We start from the raw sequence: 18639 nt of genomic DNA, 5'->3' as shown, positions 1-18639 counted from the left end.
TATATTTTATTTTCATGTTGAAAATCAGTCAGATGTCCTTCAGCCTCAAGGAGCATGTTTATACAAAATTAAATAAGCATTGGCAGTGAGCTGCACTTTTTTTTTCTAAATGGGAAAGAGGTTAAAGATGATGAATATAGTCTCCCAATCTCTTCTGGCTTATAAGGTTTCTGCTGAAAGGTCTGCTGTTAATGGCGTTCCTTTTTTATGTGACCTGTCCATTCTCTCTGGTTGTCTTTAAGATTTTTTTCTTTCACATTGACTTGAGAATCTGCCCACTATGTGTCTTGGGGATGATTATCTTGTATAGTATCTTGCAAGGGTTCTCAATTTTATGAATTTGCATGTTGACTTCTCTAGCAAGGTTAGAAAAATTTTTGTGGACAATATCCTCAAATAAGTTTTCCAAATGTCTTTCTATCTCTCCATCTTGTTTAGGAATGCCAGTGATTTGTAGGTTTGATTTCTTTAAATAGTACCACATTTCTTGGAGGTTTGGTTCATTTAAAAAATTCTTATATCTTTATTTTATTCTGCCTGCATTAATTAGAAGGAACTGTCTTTGAGCTCTGATATTCTTTCCTTAACTTTGTCTATTCTGTTATTAATGCTTCCAATTGCATTCTGAAATTCCTGTAGTAAATTTTTCATTTCCAGAAGTACAGTTTGGTTCTTTCTTAAAATGGCTATGTCAGTTTTCAACTCTTGGACCATTTTACTATTTTCCTTGGATTGGGTTTTAACCTTATCCTGTATGTTGATGAGCTTCCTTGCCATACAGATTCTGAATTTTATGCCATTTCAGCCATTTCAGTCTGGTTAAGAACCAGTGCTAGGGACCTAGTGCAATAGTTTGGAGGTAAGAAGACACTTTGACTTTTAGAGTTGCCAGAGTTCTTGCACTGATTCTTTCTCCTCTGCGTGGGCTGATATTCCTTCAAACTTTGAAGTTGCTGTCTTTTGAATGAGCCTTTTTGCTTTTATATTGAAGTCCTTGAGGGTTTAACTGCAGTGTAAGTTAGGCTTAGTCAATTGGCTGCATTTCTGGATGCTTTCAGGAGGCCTAGACTCAACTCAGCACTACTGGGCTACATGCTGTAACCACAAGAGGCTGGTGCCAGACCCGTAGCCTTATTCTATGGTTTTTTTGAGGTTAAGCACCTGATACACTGGAGAGGTCAAAGTGTTCCCAGTCTGCTAGGAGCAACACTGATGGGGCTGCTGGGAAAAGCACTCCGGTGGTGCAGTGGTGGGCTCCCATGCACATGTGGGCTGGCAAGGTGGTGGCAGGTCTGTACACATGTGTATGCTGGCAGGGCAGTGGGGAGAGGTTGCAGGTGATTGCACACTGGCGGGGGGAGGCTGTGGGTCAATGTCTGCTGGTGGATGTCCATTTGCAAAAGCACTCCAATGGTTAGGTGGGGTATGCTGGTGAAAGAGCTATGGCAGTAGTTGTGCTGCAAGTGGCTTCAGCCAGGCAGGGATCCTGGGAGAGACAAGAAGACAGGGGGTTCTCAGATCAGACTGTCCCTCTCTCACCAGTAAGACAGCCTTGCTCTGTCTAGGTCTGGCAGCTATTAATAACAAAGTCTAAAGTCACCTAGAGAAGTATGGCAAGTCTTGGGGGATGGGTGCCCATGGCCGTGCTCCACTGCAGCCAATCCCATGCCAAACTTTCTGGGCTCCACACAGGCTGGAGTGCTGTCTCTTCCAACTTGCTAGGCAGTTCTCGCTGCCAACTCAAATGTGCCTGGGAATTATGGCGTCTCCCATAGCTAGGATCATGAAGGTTCATGGTGAAAGTGGACCATTCTACACCCATTTCACTCACCCCTTTCCTAGGAGCTTCTCAGGGCCAGGAACAGGTGCTTGGCAACCCCCTGCAGGATTTCCAGCCTCCTCCCCTATCATCCTGGGATTTGCACTTGTTGTATGTCCACTCTTAATGCCTTCTTTCTAAAAATCTGTTCAGAATATCCCGGTCTACCTGATGGTCTGGTCTCTCTTGGTGGTCAAAGCTTTCCTGGCTGCATCTAGCTGGTCATCTTGGCTCCAATTTCTTTCTTTTTTTTCTTAAACAAAGCTAGGTTAGGACTGGATCACAAACATTGAAGAAAATGCATAACAGCATTGAAGTTGAAAATGAATGAGGAGAAAGATAAACTGTTCTTATATTTATACTACACAAATAGAATCTGTTGAAATACCATAATTAGCTAAAAGTTAAATATAAATTGTTTTAGAATAGTGACTTAAAAGATAGTTTCTGCTCAAAGATGTTTGGGTTTGCTTTCCATATTTACAACTTTCTAGCAGGGTAAATTTCTTCACTTTCATGTCTCAGTTTCATTATTTGTAAAATAGGTTACTATAGTAATAGTGTTTATTTATACACATTTTTAGGAATATATAAACGAATACATACAAAATGTGAATCAAAGAGCTTGATATTATTTTTTCATCTGTTGATTTGGAAATGATAATTATGTTTTTCCATGTCAATTCTCCTGTTCATTTTTTCATAAGTTAAATAGTCATGGACATATATTCTTTTCAAATTACTATGCAAATGAATTTTAGGTAAATCTTTATATTTTCTTAGCATACTTCTCAATTTCTATCCACTCTCTAAGCACAGTATGAAGCCATATCCTTTTCTTTTTTTCCTAATTAGGAGATTGGTGAAATGAGTAAGATAAATTTTTCCTATCATAGATTTTAAGAGGCATTATACAACGTGGAGGAGAAAATTCACATTGTTGATGTGCTATGGTGTTGGCATGTTGAAGCAACAGACCTTAATTAAGAATTCTAAAGTAGCCGGGCACGGTGGCTCAAGCCTGTAATCCCAGCACTTTGGGAGGCTGAGGCGGGGGGATCACAAGGTCAAGAGATTAAGACCATCCTGGTCAACATGGTGAAACCCCGTCTCTACTAAAAATACAAAAAATTAGCTGGGTATGGTGGCTCGTGCCTGTAATCCTAGCTACTCAGGAGACTGAGGCAGGAGAATTGCCTGAACCAAGGAGACGGAGGTTGCGGTGAGCCGAGATCGCGCCATTTCACTCCAGCCTGGGTAACAAGAGCGAAACTCCGTCTCAAAAAAAAAAAAAAAAAAAAAAAAAAAAGAATTCTTAAGTATAATCTTCAAATTGTCCTGGGAAAATGTCATTATTAGAAGCTGTTCATCAAAGTCTTGACAAAGAAAGCCAGTCTTAGAAAAAAAGATTTATAATTTTCTTCTATTATATAGCAAGGAATTTCCATTATTTCAAACTTCCAGTATTTCATTAAGGGTAATGTCAACTTTCAAGAAGAATTCCAAGTCATAATAATCTAAACATGGTACAAAGATTAATCAATGTAAGAAATTGTAGAAATCTTCAAAGATGCATCTAGGTTCTTTATTCATGTTTTAGTAAACAAAAGAATAAGAGGAATCATTTACTTTAATGCTGACATTTTGTTTAATCATGTTTTATGAAATAATTAGAATAGCAAACATTTCCCTTTGCAATTAAATATGTTAAAAATAATCACATAAAGAAAGACAAGAATTGCATGCTGTAATTTGTGATCTATCATACCTCAGAAGTGACAGAAATATATTATTTATCTTTAAAATTTTGAAATTGATTTTTATATTTTAAATTTAATTTAAAAATTTCATTAAATTTTGAATGCAGAATATAGCTACTTATTATTTGTGTGCAAATTATACAGAAAACTACAATAATCATTTAGCTATATCTTTTGAGTATTTACCTCCATTTCCCTAAATAACATGATTTTCTTCCTACTTCTTGATTTTCTGGGTATAAATATTATTGATTGACATTCCAAAAAGAAAAATGAAAATTCCATTCTCTGTTTTTCTCCATTCTCATGTATTCAGACTTCCTATTGTAAATTAGTGCAATCTTCAATCTTCAATATTTATATTAGTGTAACTGTGTAAACACTATTTGTAACTGAGTTGCATCATATATTGCGATTCTTTGTTTTTCGCAAAATATTTTTTTCAGAAACTAATAATTGCCTTATGTTATAGTTACCTAGTTTCATATATACTTATCACTAACGAAACTTATACCTAGTTTTATGTATACTTATCACTAACAAAACTTATCTCCCTAATTAATTATCTAAGTTTCTCCCCAATGCATTCAGGCGTTTTATTTTTTCTGAAAAAAAAAAAAAAAAAAAAAAAAAAAAAAAAAAAAAAACTCTCTAAATTGGACTGGTTATTTTCCCTGCATGGTGCATATGGGTTATTCTGGGGTATCTTTTTTTCTGAGTTTTATGTTTCCTGTATTCTATTTCCTTCCGTATTCTGGTTTACACCCTTCATTTTGATATAACACATTTTTCAGTAACCAAATGAGAAAGAGATGCTAGGAGATAAAATTTTGAGTTTTTGCATATCTGAAAAAGTCTTTTAATTGATAATTTGGCTGAGTTTAGAATTATAGGTTGGTTATTGTGTTTCTTCAAAAGTTTGGTGATATTGCTCCATTGCTTACAGGCTTCTTATTTTTCTGTTAAAAAGTCAGAAATAGTCTCACGTTTGATTCTTTGCATATGACCTGTTATTTCTCCCTTTCTGGAAGCTCACAGTGTCTTCAGTTTTTCTCAGTGATCTTAAATACTATGGTAAAGTTTCCTTGGTGAGGGCCTGAGTTGTGCTGCATAGTTGGCAAGTCTTTCCAATCTGGAAATCCATCTGGAAAGTTTTGCTGAATTTTTTTTTTTAATAATTTCTTCTCCTTCATTATCACCCTTCACGTGCTGGGACTCTATAACTGTTTATTCATGTTGAATTCTGGAACTGTTGACTTCATCCTTACTTTTCTTATCTTTTTCTCTAATTTTTCATTTCTTCATCTTCTTGGTTTATATTAAGGAATTTTTTTCTCAATTCTATCTTCCAACACTTAATTTGGCTTTTAATTTCTTTTTCATCCTCCAGAGATGAACCATCCAATCTCCTACCCGGAGTATTGAAGCCTGACTATTGAAATTCTGGAGCTGACTGTGGGGAAAGGATTAATGGTCTCAACATTCAGTAAGTGAATGTTCCCTCAATTCTCCTATTTCCTATATGTTATCAATACCTGCCACTGTGCCCAGTACACTTTTTACAGCCTTATAAGTTCTATCTCCATGCTTCTCTACCCTGCTTTCCTGCTCTGTGCTTTAGGAGTCTGACCTCTGTTGACATTGTCAATTCAGTGTTGGGTTTGGTGAGTGGAAGGGAAGTGGCTGTATTCCTGTATTTAAGGGCATAGGGTGTCCCTTTCCTTTAATCACAGGTCTTCCTGGGTTCTAGATAATGGATTTCTCCTCTTACACTTTCAGCCCTACTACTGGTAGCCACCTCCTCCTCTTGTTAGCCCCAGATTCTTCACCAGTCTCATGGGTGTTAGTTTCCCTTTGTGGAATTAAACAAAACAAAAATACTTAAAGTGATGCATAAAATGAAAGTACAGACACATTCAGCTTTAAAATAATGAGAAAAGAACTTGAAAACATTGTTAACAGATATTTGGGGAATGATTGTTTACAAAGAATGATTTATTTCTTTGCATAGAATTCATCACACAAAGCAATTTGTTAAGTTCACTTAAAATATAATTTATGGGGAGAAATGCCAGATGTAGGTGACAGGGGGATGGTGGTAGCAAACCACATTGCCATGTGTGTACCTATGCAACAATCTTGCATGACCTGCACATGTAGCCCAGAACCTAAAGTACAATTTATACATATATATATATATATATATATATATATATATATATATTCCACAACTTTATATAGCCTATCAGCTGATTATGGTAGGGAGGAAACAGAATAAAAGAAGATTAGTGAGAAGTTGAAAATGAGAGGGAAAGCTTTCAAACTGAGTGTGAGGTCTTGCAGATTTTAAATTCTGCCATGGAAGAATGTATGCTGTCTAGGGACTGTAGTTCTTCTATCATTTAGTTTAAAATTTCTACTCTTGGATGCTCAGCCAAAATAAGTAATGTTAGTTGCGTGTAGAATGGATTGACGAAGAAGCAGTTTTATAACTCTAGGGCATGGCTAAAATTTAATATGGCAAGTACTGGAAAACACAACTTCTTTTACTTTTAAGGTGCTTCAATTTGTCATTACTGATTAAGGGCTGTCTAGATTGGCTCTCCTGGTTAAATTATTACAAGAGATATCTCATTATGGGAAATGCTTACATGAGATGAAAAATCCCTTTTATTCCCATGTTGAGCCATAGAAAAGGGCTTTTTGAAGAAAGAAAATGTAACTTAAACATAATTTACCTCATTTACCAAGGTAAATTATCTTTCTTAATGTACCAAGGACATTATCTTTCTTAATCATTACATAAACCACATTTTACATAGTGATTAAATTCAGACTAAAAGCTTCAATGCTTCAAGGTTGTTTATTATTTTCAAATCTGTTATTCTCTCAAGTAAAAGATGTTAAGTGGGAAAAATTTTCATAACCACTGACATAGGGGAAATACAGTAGCAGTTTATCTTAAAAATTGTCACTGATAGTGAATTTTAAAAAATCACCATGTCTATGATAACTTTGTTACTCAATATGTGGGTTGCAGATCAGGAGCTTGGGCATCACCTGGGAAATTGTTGGAAATGTTAAAAAGTCAGACTTTGTACATGACCTGGATCCACTGAATCATACTCTCTGAATCAGAATCTGCATTTCAACAAGACTCTCAGGGGTACATGTTGACATTTGTGATGCATGACTGAAGCGCAGTAGGGTAGTCATTGAAGCCCTGACCTCTTACCTAACTCAGGAACTCAGGAGAATCATGTTTTCCAACGGTAGCAGTGCCTTAAGAAGTGTATGCTATAGCACAGAATTTTCATTTGCATTTAATCCAAGGGTTACTTGGGCTAATTTTAAACTTAAATATCAATGAACCAAGAAAGGATTATATGATATCAAGATAGGTTATGTTATTATTTGAAAGTATGTAATGAAAATCCTTATAGGAACAACTTTCCAAATGAGAAAATTTCCTCCCTCTCTGATCTTGCTTCTCACCAGCACATCTGTATTCTAGATGTAATGCTAGATTTTTCTCTAAATAAAACTTAAGCTTTCTCCTTCTCCAGAAGGCACAGGACATGTCACTCAAGAGCTGAGAGATTCATATAAACTGCTTCTTCTTTCACATATCTCTAATGCGAAGTGTTTGGAATAATTAGCCTAATTTAAATTGCACTTACAAACAACTGATAACACCTCTTAAACATGCTATAGAAAAGTAAACTGGAGACTTTTGGAAAGAATGTTTTTTCTTTATTTTGCTTCTCCTTTATTTGAAATTCCTACATACCTAAAATATGCTGGAGTAATGTAGCTATTTAAGGGGTAATTTCCCCTATAGTGTGGATCTCCTTCTGCTCCCTCCTTTGTTTTAATAAACACACACTGGCTATCTACTGTGTTATGAATGAGAATACAAAGACTAAATCTGTACCCTAGAGTTGCCACAATCTCTTGTAGAAGATCAGAGACACCATTATAATGCCGTATTACAAATGCTATCACAGGGTTGGCAACATATGATGGAAAATAGAAGAAGAAGGGGCTAATTCAGTCTTAGGAATCAACGACTGATTCATAAAAGAGGTGACTGCTTTTGGCATCTTGTTAGCATATGATTTATGATTCAAACATACACAAATGTTGGCTCGTGCTTTCAGAGAAGGTGGTTGAATGAATCTTTAAGTAGAGCCAAGCTGAATATTGGCAGGTTGGATTAGACTGAGCTCTGTCCAAAATGTAACTTCATGGACAGGATTAGAGTAAAATAACCTCTGCTAATATGATAAAACAAAAGTGAATGGTCTTTTGAATGAATCTGAATGATTAGCTTATAATATTCACTCCTTACCCTGAACAGCTGTAATATTTGTTGCAGTGGAGACAGGGGGGGATTAGTGGGATAATCATAATGATAACAGCTGATACATGCATTTTACAAAGTGCTTTCATAATCATTACCTTATTTAATTTTCAAAACAACCCCATGAGGTAGGTGTTATTTGCATTTCCTAGTTGAAAAAATTATCAAAGTAGGCAGCAAAGCCTAGAAAAGAAACCAGGTCTTTACAACTCTAAGATTAACATTCTTTCTACTTGAACCAGAAGCAGAACTTTCCAAAAGTCTCCTTTTATTCCAGAGATCATAAAGAACCTTCTCTCCTGACTTAAGGGTGCTTCATTGCCAAGGGTTGCTGAATGTCTCGGGGTAAAAAGTACGCTTTTTTTCTCTAAAACAGAAACTGTTATTTTCTCTGCCAAGCCAGTCCTCTTTCTCTATGCTTTGTTCCATGGTGATCAGTAGAATATGGTGACTTAAAGTTGGGGATAAAGGCAGAGTGGAGTTGAATATTATTCTTACGGTTTTTAATTTTGCCATGGGTAGATGGTAGAGCCATTAAGGAAGACAAATAATACACATAGGGTTGGATTTTGGGAACTAGGCTAGCTTTAAGGGTAGGCCTAGGATTGAGAAGCTAGAGTGATGAGTAGACCAAGCCTCAATGTTGTGGCTTAGGGTAATTTGGGCCAATTTAGATCCTGTCAATGAATAAAAGGTTGGGCAAACCAGAGAGTAACTCTTCTGGAGCTAAAAGTCTTGCATTATGATTGATATTGTCCATCTCAGTTGGAGGAAGACCTGACCAGTGCCTGGGATATAAATGCAGTAGGGGGGGTTGGTAATGATCAGAGAAGATGACAGCTTTGCAGCTAAAATTCTAGTTGACATTAAGGGCCCGAAAGGCAAATCATAAAACTAAGGCAGGGGCCCAGTCAAGTGGCCTGAGCTAACACGACAAGGGCAGGAACAGTGCTTCAGTTCAATGACATGTAGCAATCTTATTTTTAGGCAGGAGCTAATAATGGACAGTATGTGTTCAAAATGGAGAATTCATTCAAGATATATCAGGCTTATGATGAAAAGACTTGTTTTTAATGTTGTTAATTTTAGGTAAGAGTCTTTGAAAACTGCTGGCATTATTTATGACTGGCTTGAGCATTAGCAATTCTCAAATCTACAGATTTGAGTAAGGCTGGGGAAAGTCTAATTTTTTCTATCTGATATTAATGAATTATCACACACATTGATTTATAATTATATTTATAATTACATAATTTATTATTTATATTATATATTGACTCACTAGAAGTATGATCCATTGGCAAAGATCAAATTCAACAGATTTAATATAAAATTCTATGATGGTATTTGTGGTAGACAAAATAATGTCCCCCAAAAGATGCCCATGTCCTAATCTCTGGCACCTGTGAATATGTTACTTTACATGACAAAAGAGACTTTTCAAATGTGACTAAAATTAAGGCACTTGAGATGGGGAGATTATACTAGATTGTCCAAGTAGGCCCAATTTAATCACATAGGTCATTAAAATTGGAGAACAGCTCCCGGCTGTAGTCAGAAAGAAAGATGGAAGCAGGAGAATGATTCAACACCCAGTTGCTAGTTCGGAGACACTGGGAACTGTGTTTAGAGAATGAATTCTGCCAAGAACCATAATGAGGGAGGAAACAAAGCTGCCACTAGATCCTCCAAAAAGAAAAACAGCCCTGCTAATGCCTTCATTTTAGCCTGGTGAGACTTATGTTGGACTTCTTGCCTACAGAACAGTAAGATAACAGAATTGTGTTGTTTTAAGCCACTATGTTTGTGGTAATTTGTTATGGCAATAATATGAAACCTACATAATTATGCTATACGAGTTGGAGATTTATAAATTTTAAGCTCCTCATAGGCAAGGATTTCTCTTTTGTTCAGTGACATATATTAAGTGATTATAACAGTGCCTAGGAAATAGTAGATGCCCAATAAGTATTAGTTGACTTTTTGGTATTTAGTATTAGTCATATTTATTGGTCATTCCACCAACAAATATTTTTTGAGTGCCTAGGCAAACATGGTCGGTGTGCTAGATGTTGCATGGGGATGTAAAAATATAAAAGACATATTTTCATAAAATCTGAGTCAAGAAGCTTAGATCAGTCTTGAGCAAGAATAGGAGTGAGAAAATTATAGCTTGCAGGCCAGATCTTATCTACTGCTTATTTTTATAAATAACGTTTTGTTGAAACACAGTCCTGCTCATTAGTTTCCATATTATCTTTGGCCACTTTCATGCTACAGTGGCACAGTAGAGTACTTGTTTAGTTGTAACAGAGACTAGATGACCCACAAAGCCACACATGTTTACTGTCTGGTCCTTTACAGAAAACAAAACAACAAACCTGTCAACTCCTGAGCTAGAATCCCATCTTTATGGGTTGCTAGCTGTATACTTCAGGAAAGTGTATAATCTCTTGAAGCTTCACTTTTCTATAAGGTGGTAGTATTTTTCTCATAGTGTGGTTGTGACAATTAAATGTTGAAAGAGAATTAAATGATGGCTTCCAGTACTTAGTATAGACGAATAATTCAGTAAATGGTAGTTGTTACTATTTTTTCTTTTTTTGGAGGTGGAGTCTCCCTCTGTAGCTGGGCTGGAGTGCAGTGGCATGATATTTGCTCACTGCAACCTCCTCCTCCTGGGTTCAAGTGATTCTCCTGCCTCAGCCTCCTGAGTAGCTGGGACTACAGGTGTGCACCACCACACCCAGCTAATTTTTGTATTTTTAGTAGAGATGGAGTTTCACCATGTTGGCTAGGATGATCTTGATCTCTTGACCTCATGATCTGCCCGCCTTGGCCTCCCAAAGTGCTGGGATTACGGATGTGAGCCACCATGCCCGGCCTGTTATGATTTTTTAAAAGACAATTTTGAGAGCAATTTTAGGTTCACAAGAAAATTGAAAGAAAGATACAGAGATATCTCATAAACCTTGTACCCTACATATGCATAGTCTCCACAGTTATAAACATCCCCCACCAAAGTGGTAAACTAGTTACAACTGATGAACTGCACTGACACATCATTATCACTGAGAGTCCATAGTTTACGTTGGTGTTGTGCGTTTGTTCTGTGCATTTGAACAAATGTATTAATGGCATGTATCCACCATTATAATATCACAGTATTTTCACTGCCCTATAATTCCTCTGTACTCTACATATTCATGCCTCCCTTGCCCCTAACACCTGGAAACCCACTGATCTTTTTACTGTCTCCATAGTTTTGCCTTTTCTAGAATGTCATATAGTTAGAATAATATAGTCTGTAGCCTTTTAATGTTGGCTTATTTCACTTAGTAATATGAATTTAAGTTTCCTCAATGCCGTTCCATGGCTTGATAGCTCATTTCTTTTTAGCATATGAATGATACTCCATTGTCTCAATGTATCACAGTTTATTCATTCACATACTAAAGGACATCTTGGCAGCATCCAAGTTTTGGTGATTAATAAAGCTGCTGTAAACATCTGTGTACAAGTTTCTATATGGATATAGGTTTTCAGCTCCTTTGGGTAAATAACAAGGAGGTGATTGCTGGATTGTATAGTAAAGTATCTTTAGTTTTGGAAGAAATCACAAAACTGTCTTCCAAAGTGGTTGTGCCATTTTACATTTCCACCAGCAAAGAATGAGAATTCCGTGCTCCACATCATTGCGAGCATTTACTATTTTTACTGTTTGGGGTTTCAGCCATCCTCATAGATGTATATTGGTATCTCATTGTTGTTTTAATTTACCTTTCCGTAATGACACATGATGTGGAGGATATTTTCAATATCATACACTAAGTCCTAGCTAGCAAAAAGGCAAGAAAAGGAAATAAGAAATATATAGATTGAGAAGAAAGAAATAAAACTGTTCTTATTTGTAGATAACATGTTTGTCAATGTTGAAAATCTGAAAGAATTGACAAAATCCTCCTGGAACTAATAAGCTATTATAGCAAGGTTGCAGGATGTAAGCTTAATATCCAAAAATTAATTGTTCTCCTATATACCGACAATGAACATGTGAGATTTGAAGTTTAAAAACACAATATTATTTGCTTTAGCACCCCCAAAAATGAAATACTTAGGTATAAATCTAAGGAAACATGTACAAAATCTATATGAGGAAAGCTACAAAACTCTGATTAAAGTTACCATCTTTTCATATGTGTATTGACTTCTCCTCTCTAACTATGAAAGTCCTAGATAACATCTTTGTCTACTATAAGGCTGTTTAATCTAAATTGAAAATCTGTTGTTTAATGTAGCCACTTTCATCAATTATTTTAGCTAGATCCTCTGGATAACTTGCTGCAGCTTCTACACCAGCACTTGCTGCTTTACCTTGTGCTTTTATGTTATAGAGGTGGCTTCTTTACTTTTCTTTTCTCTTTCTTTTCTTTTTTTCCTTTCATTTCCTCCTTTCCTTTCCTTTCCTTTCTTTTCCTTTCCTTTGCCTTTCTTTTCTTTTCTTTTTTGAGATAAAGTCTTGCTGTGTTACCCAGGCTCAATGCAGTGGCATGATCTTGGCTCACTGCAACCTCTGCCTCCTGGGTTCAAGTGATTCTACTGCCTCAGCCTCCTGAGCAGTTGGGAGTACAGGCGCACGCCACCATGTCCGGCTAATTTTTGTATTTTTAGTAGAGACGGGGTTTTGCCATGTTGGCCAGGCTGGTCTTGAACTCCTGATCCACCTGCCTTGGCCTCCTAGAGTGCTGGGATTACAGGTGTGAGCCACCGTGCCCAGCCCACCTTGGAGTTTTTAACTCTCAGAGTTGTTCATGCTCTGCCTACAGCAATTTGTCAATTACAGTCCATATTTTCCTGTATCAGCTTTGGTTCCCAAAAAGATTTCTGCTCTGCTATGTTGTGATTCTCTGTATCCACCTATCTGTCCCTTCAATCTTGGGGACAGCAGTTTGCCTTGTGACCACACTTCTCTTACGGATCTAAGAAGAATTGTTGAGTTTTCAGTTTGTTCAGCTTTTTACTTGTTAGGACAAAGTGGTGACATCCAAATTCTTTATATGCAGAATTGGAAACTGGAAGTCCCCATAAAAATGTTGTGATTTTAAAAAATAGATTCTACTGTTATCCTCCTGCTGCTATCACCATTGCTACCACAATCAAGTTGAATAAGAAAGACATGACCACAAAAGTTGTTCAGGAAAATTACATGTATGTGTGTGTGTGTATATATATATATATATATAATATTTTCTTGAAAATTATATATAAATATTTAGTATTAAGTATATATATATATATATATATATATATATATATATTTGTTTATTAAATCTCAGGTCCACTTTGCTTCCTTGGAATTATTACAGTCCAGCACCTACTGCTTAGCTGACAACATTGCAGCTGGTTTTATCTATATCTATTATCTCATCCTGATAAAGAATAATAAAGATCTTTACCTTCTCAGTCTGGGCTAATTTTTGATTTCTCTTTATGCTTTAAGATGATTTTTAAATGTAATAATTTATATAATTTTATACAATATTGTCATCACATTTACTGCTAACCCCTGAAGTCCCCACATATTGGTTAATGGCTAGATTTCTGTGTGTGTGGTACATTGTGTTTTCAAAGATGGCCATAACTATATTTACCATTCCACATACACTTTTGCAATGTGATCTTGCCCCTCCTCTATGGAAAGGCAGAGTCAGCTTTTTTCCCCGTTTGGAATGGAATGCATCTCAAGTGATACTACGTAACATCAATGGATGAGCCTTAAGAGATCTGTAGCTTACTCATTCACCTTTTTGAATAGCCATTCTTTGCTGTAAAATAAGTTTATCGGTGGTAACATGATAGAAGTTGTTCCCGGTATCTGCTGTTACAAACTTTAGGGTCCTTGAGATATGCAGGATCCTTGTGTGTAACTGGCATAAACCCCATTATTTGAGCTCTCTTAATTGCTTTTGTTATTTCTTTCTGTTTCTTCACACAAAGACCTGTAATGTACCTTCCATAAATGCCTCCAGTAAATGGAGAAACAAACTGGGCCAAAAGCTGTACCTTCTTATAATCTACATGCTTTCCACACATACATTTCTTAAGAGGTTCTTTATAAGGGCTTTCCATTAGAATGGGCAGGTCCTCATTGCTGGATATCTGTTTATATTGTGAAAATCCTCTTCTCCATAGCACTGTGTGAGTCCTGGGATGTGTAGGGCTGATAGCAGCCGTTACCAGGTGTGTCACTTTCTTCCTCCCTAGACCACCGCAAACAGTAACCATAGCGGCCGTGGTTCTGTGTTTCTTCCACTTCCTGTCCTGAATGGTCATTCTTTGACCCCATTTACCTTACTGTGAAGAAACCCAAGTAGCTATGTGGAGAGTCTCATCTGCAGGAGAACTAAAGCCTCTGACTGACAACTCAATAACCATTTTGAATTTTGTAAATATCCCTGTATCTTAGCCAATGCCGTGTGAGGCAGAAGAAACACCTCATTCATAAACAATCATGAAAGATAATAAATTGATTTTAGAAACCACTAAATTTTTTGGTTGTATGTTACATAGTAATAGATAATTGAAATACTAAATTCATGTGACAAGTTATCTTCTGCTTTAAGATCTCTAACTGTTCATGGGAATCTATGACACAAAGTTTTTGAATGTCAGATGAGGACTAGCAATACAGATGTTAAGCCATCATTTAGAATCATTTTTGAAAGTTTCAAGTTTTTTTCTGAAGAGAAGTGAAGGCTGAAGAGGGGTGAGGAGCAACAGGATGTTTCCAGAGATCTGTTACTGGAGGAAGCATCATCTGGAAAATACTCTGAATAAAAGTAAAATTTCCTTATCTTTTGATGTTAAGTCACCATCATTTAGCAGTATGTTACTTTTCCATCTTGGCATTTTTACTACTCACCTTTTGCTTTCTTTTCACAATTCCACAACTCATGTGGTTTCTCCTGTTTGGAAGAACTTTCTACTTTCTAGTTATTTGACGAATACCTACTTATTTTAAGAAGGCTAGCTCAAATACCACCTCTTTCAGAAGACATTCCTGATGCTTTTAGCCAAGAACTCTGTATATCCCTGGACATGAGATGTTATCCAAGTTCATGAGTGGACAGAATAAAAAATATTGGCCGGTGGGGTACGGTGGCTTATGCCTGTAATCCCAGCACTTTGGGAGGCGGAGGCGGGTGGATCACCTGAGGTCAGGAGTTTGAGACCAGCCTGACCAACATGGAGAAACCCCATCTCTACTAAAAATACAAAATTAGCCAGGCATGGTGGTGCATGACTGTAATCCCACCTACTTGAGAGGCTGAGGCCTGAGAATCGCTTGAACCCAGTATGCGGAGGTTGCAGTGAGCTGAGATCATGCCATTGCGCTCTAGCCTGGGCAACAGGAGCGAAATGCTGTCTAAAAAAAAAAAAAAAAAAAAAAAACCTGGCCAACTCAAATATATTTTGAAGATATTCAAATATTTAGAATATATTTGAATATATTTCAAATACACTTTCAAAGATGTTTCTAAACGATGGCTTCATATCTGTATTGCTAGTACTCAATACATTTGACCAATCCACATTACTACACACACACACACACACACACACACAGTCTACTGACAATATCAAATGTATCAATAGAGTTACACATGCATATTTAAAATCACATTTATAAAACCTCAGTTATTTTAAAAATATTGCTTTGTGCTATTTTCACTTTTTTTTAATTTTCACTTTTTTAAAACAATGTTATTCAAACGTGGCACCTGTGCCTTCAGTATCATTATCTTTATGATCACTAAAATCACTCATTTTGGTCCTCCAACATGATTTTCCAGAAGACACCATCTTTGCTTTCACTTATGTTGTTTGAAATATACCACTTCCTGTAATGCTGCTACTAGAAGCTTTAACCCAAGCTGCAAAAATCCATACCTGTATGATTAAAAGAGTGTTTCATTTCTTTATTTTCCATTCTTTCCTTTAGGCATATATTAGTGATTTCCACAAATGAACCATGTATCATCATTTGCACATGTAAAGCAACATACCTTAAGATAATTTACTGAGTTTAGGCCAACTATGTTTTCCTCTTTAAAAAACTAATTATTATTTTTTCTTAGTGACTCGTAATATAGGAAAATATTATGATTATTTTAGCTGAAATTGGTTGATACTGATTTAAAACAGGTGTTTTCAACCTTAGCTGTAGCCTAGAATTACCTGAAGAGCATAAAAACTATAAGCAAGGCACCTTGAGGTCCCCTCCCCAGTGTTCTAATTTGATTGATCTGGAATTTTAGTTTGTGAAATCTCCCCCAGAGAATTCTAATGTGCAACAAGAGTTTAGAACCACTGATTTGAAACCATTATTAGTAGAGCAGTGGTTCTCAAAATAAAGTCCTCAGACTAGCAGCATGAGCATTACTTGGATATTTGTTAGAACTGTGAATGCTTCAGCCTCACCCTAGACCTCAAAGTTTTAGGATGGGGCTCAGCAATCTGTATTTTAAAAAATGCTCCAGTTGATTCTGATGTACCCTGAAGTAAAAGACCCAAGGAAGGAAGAGGATATCATAGAAAGAAAACATGAACTATAGATCTGGGAGATAAATGAGCAGAGGGAAACTCCAGGGTACTTTAAAGTTACTACTGATTTCCTTCACCAATGTGAAAAAACAAAGGTTTACAATTCCTAAATTAAGGCCTTGAGTACCTTGTCTACCTGAGATTGTGTTTAGGCTAATATGTTTTTCTGGAATAGTAGTTTGTTGTTCAAAGTATATTTATTGATGGAACATGTAGTGTGACACAAGGTATGAGGAATGTAATATAAGGGAGAGGTAATTTGTAGAAAAATGACTTGCCTTGTATTCAAGCATATATAGTAACCTCTCCTCTGAATTCCTATATATAGTGCTTTAACTGTACATGTTTTAGGTATTGACCACATTCCACATTGCAATGTAGTTAATTGCTTAAGCTTTTTCTCTAAAGCTAGGCTAAGTATTCTGAGAAGGATCCAGGATTAAGAAATAATATAAAGAATCGGGATCATGAACAGATGCACAAACCAAAAGGTGCCAGATTAAATGGCATTGATCAGAGGACACCTCAAAACAGTTATTCTCTCAGCTTTTCTCTGTCCTAAAGTCTAGCTTTTATTTTATGCTTCCTCTAGCCTCCTATTTTGCCCTAATTTCCAGAAACATAATGGAAAAAGATAAGGCAGTATTCTAATTATTTCATGGTTGGTTCCAAGCAAGGGGAAGTGGGTTGGCCAAATAATTCTTCTACAAGGCATGGCTAGCTCTGTGCATCTTTAAAGGGCAAGCAAGTAGAGGAGGCACCCGTTAATTCTGGGGCCATATGGATAGATGCATACACAATACAAGAATTTTGGCCTTATTGGCTATACAACACAGTACCTATAGTTAACAATAAGGTATTATGTATCTAAAATTTGTTAGGAGGGGTAAATTCATATTAAGTGTTCTTACTCTCCTCCATGCACAAAACCACGAAGGCAGACAAGAAAACTTTTGGAGTTTGATGAATATATTTATAACCTGGATTATGATGGTAACATGAGTTTATACACATGTACAAAATCACCAAATTGCGTATATTAATTTTGTGCTATTTCTGTGTAAAAATTATACCTAGGAAATTATTCCTTAACAATTATAGCTGGTAAAAATAGATTTTAGGAGGGTGCCATTGACCATGATATTTTAGGGCTCAGACAGAGGCAAGTGAGACTCCTAAAGTATAAATCTTCTTTTTAGTGGTAATTTTAGGAGTCACCCACACAAGTGGCTGATAAATATACAATGTCCAGTTGTACAGATAAATATACAATATTCTAATGTTACCTCAAGGCCTTAATTTAGGAATTGTAAACCTTTGGTTTTTCACATTGGTGAAGAAATCGGTAGTAACTTAAAAATATCCTTGAGTTTCCCTCTGTTCATTTATCTCCCAAATCTATAGTTCATGTTTTCTTTCTATGATATCCTCTTTCTTCTAATAATTGGCTTCTGAGATTAATAAATTATTGGAAGCATAGGAAAAAATGAAAAGTTGTCTCTTTGAGAACAGGGACAGGGATACATTTTTTTTTTTAAGAGAGAAAAATGAAAAGATGCAGTTATTGTGTTTAAAGCCAGAGGCAGATTGTGCTGGCAATAAAGGAGAATTTGTGAGCTGCTGTGTGGAATTGAAAGTTCTGCCTTTACTTTCTGTGCCACACTTAGAGAGCTTATTCATCTGTCCTTTCAACACCACCAGTATTTTTGTAAACATGAAAAACACAACGAAATAACCTCAAGATTTTAATTGCTGTGGAAACAAGTTGTAGGAAAAATACAAGACTGATGATGTATACCCTAAGCATTCATTGCTCTGTAACAATATTAGAAGAGAACAAACAGCTTGAGATGGCACTTGTTCTGAACATCTTTCCTTAGGGAATGCACTCAGGAATAATCTCCTGAGTTTGCAAAAGACATGAATTGAATTTGTTAAAAAGGGTGGAAATCTAGAAAGTAGTTCCCTATTACGTATCACCAAGCAGACTTGCTCAACACCACTCTTAACTGCCTCGAGTTGCCTTCCAGTGCCCCAAAGACAGGGATGTTAAATGCTACATTACCTGGATTCACTTGTAGCTGGTATTCTTC

The 18639-nt window shown here is 36.3% G+C and overlaps 1 long non-coding RNA gene and 1 pseudogene across 3 annotated transcripts in view; one reads left to right on the top strand and one right to left on the bottom strand.

Annotated features, from left to right (window-relative positions):
• The window catches only part of LOC141582777 (uncharacterized), a 1185669-nt gene that overhangs the window by 265869 nt on the left and 901161 nt on the right, over positions 1-18639 (top strand). For all 3 annotated transcript variants that reach the window (XR_012515645.1, XR_012515646.1, XR_012515644.1), the window contains one exon: positions 4970-5065. This is a non-coding gene — a long non-coding RNA (uncharacterized LOC141582777). The remainder of the gene's footprint in view (positions 1-4969; positions 5066-18639) is intronic.
• On the bottom strand, positions 13781-14275 carry LOC101044239 (small ribosomal subunit protein bS18m pseudogene; annotated as a pseudogene).

The sequence above is a fragment of the Saimiri boliviensis genome, chromosome X (genome assembly GCF_048565385.1).
Source record: "Saimiri boliviensis isolate mSaiBol1 chromosome X, mSaiBol1.pri, whole genome shotgun sequence".
Lineage (NCBI taxonomy): Eukaryota > Metazoa > Chordata > Mammalia > Primates > Cebidae > Saimiri > Saimiri boliviensis.
This window is presented reverse-complemented; position numbering and strand designations above follow the sequence as displayed.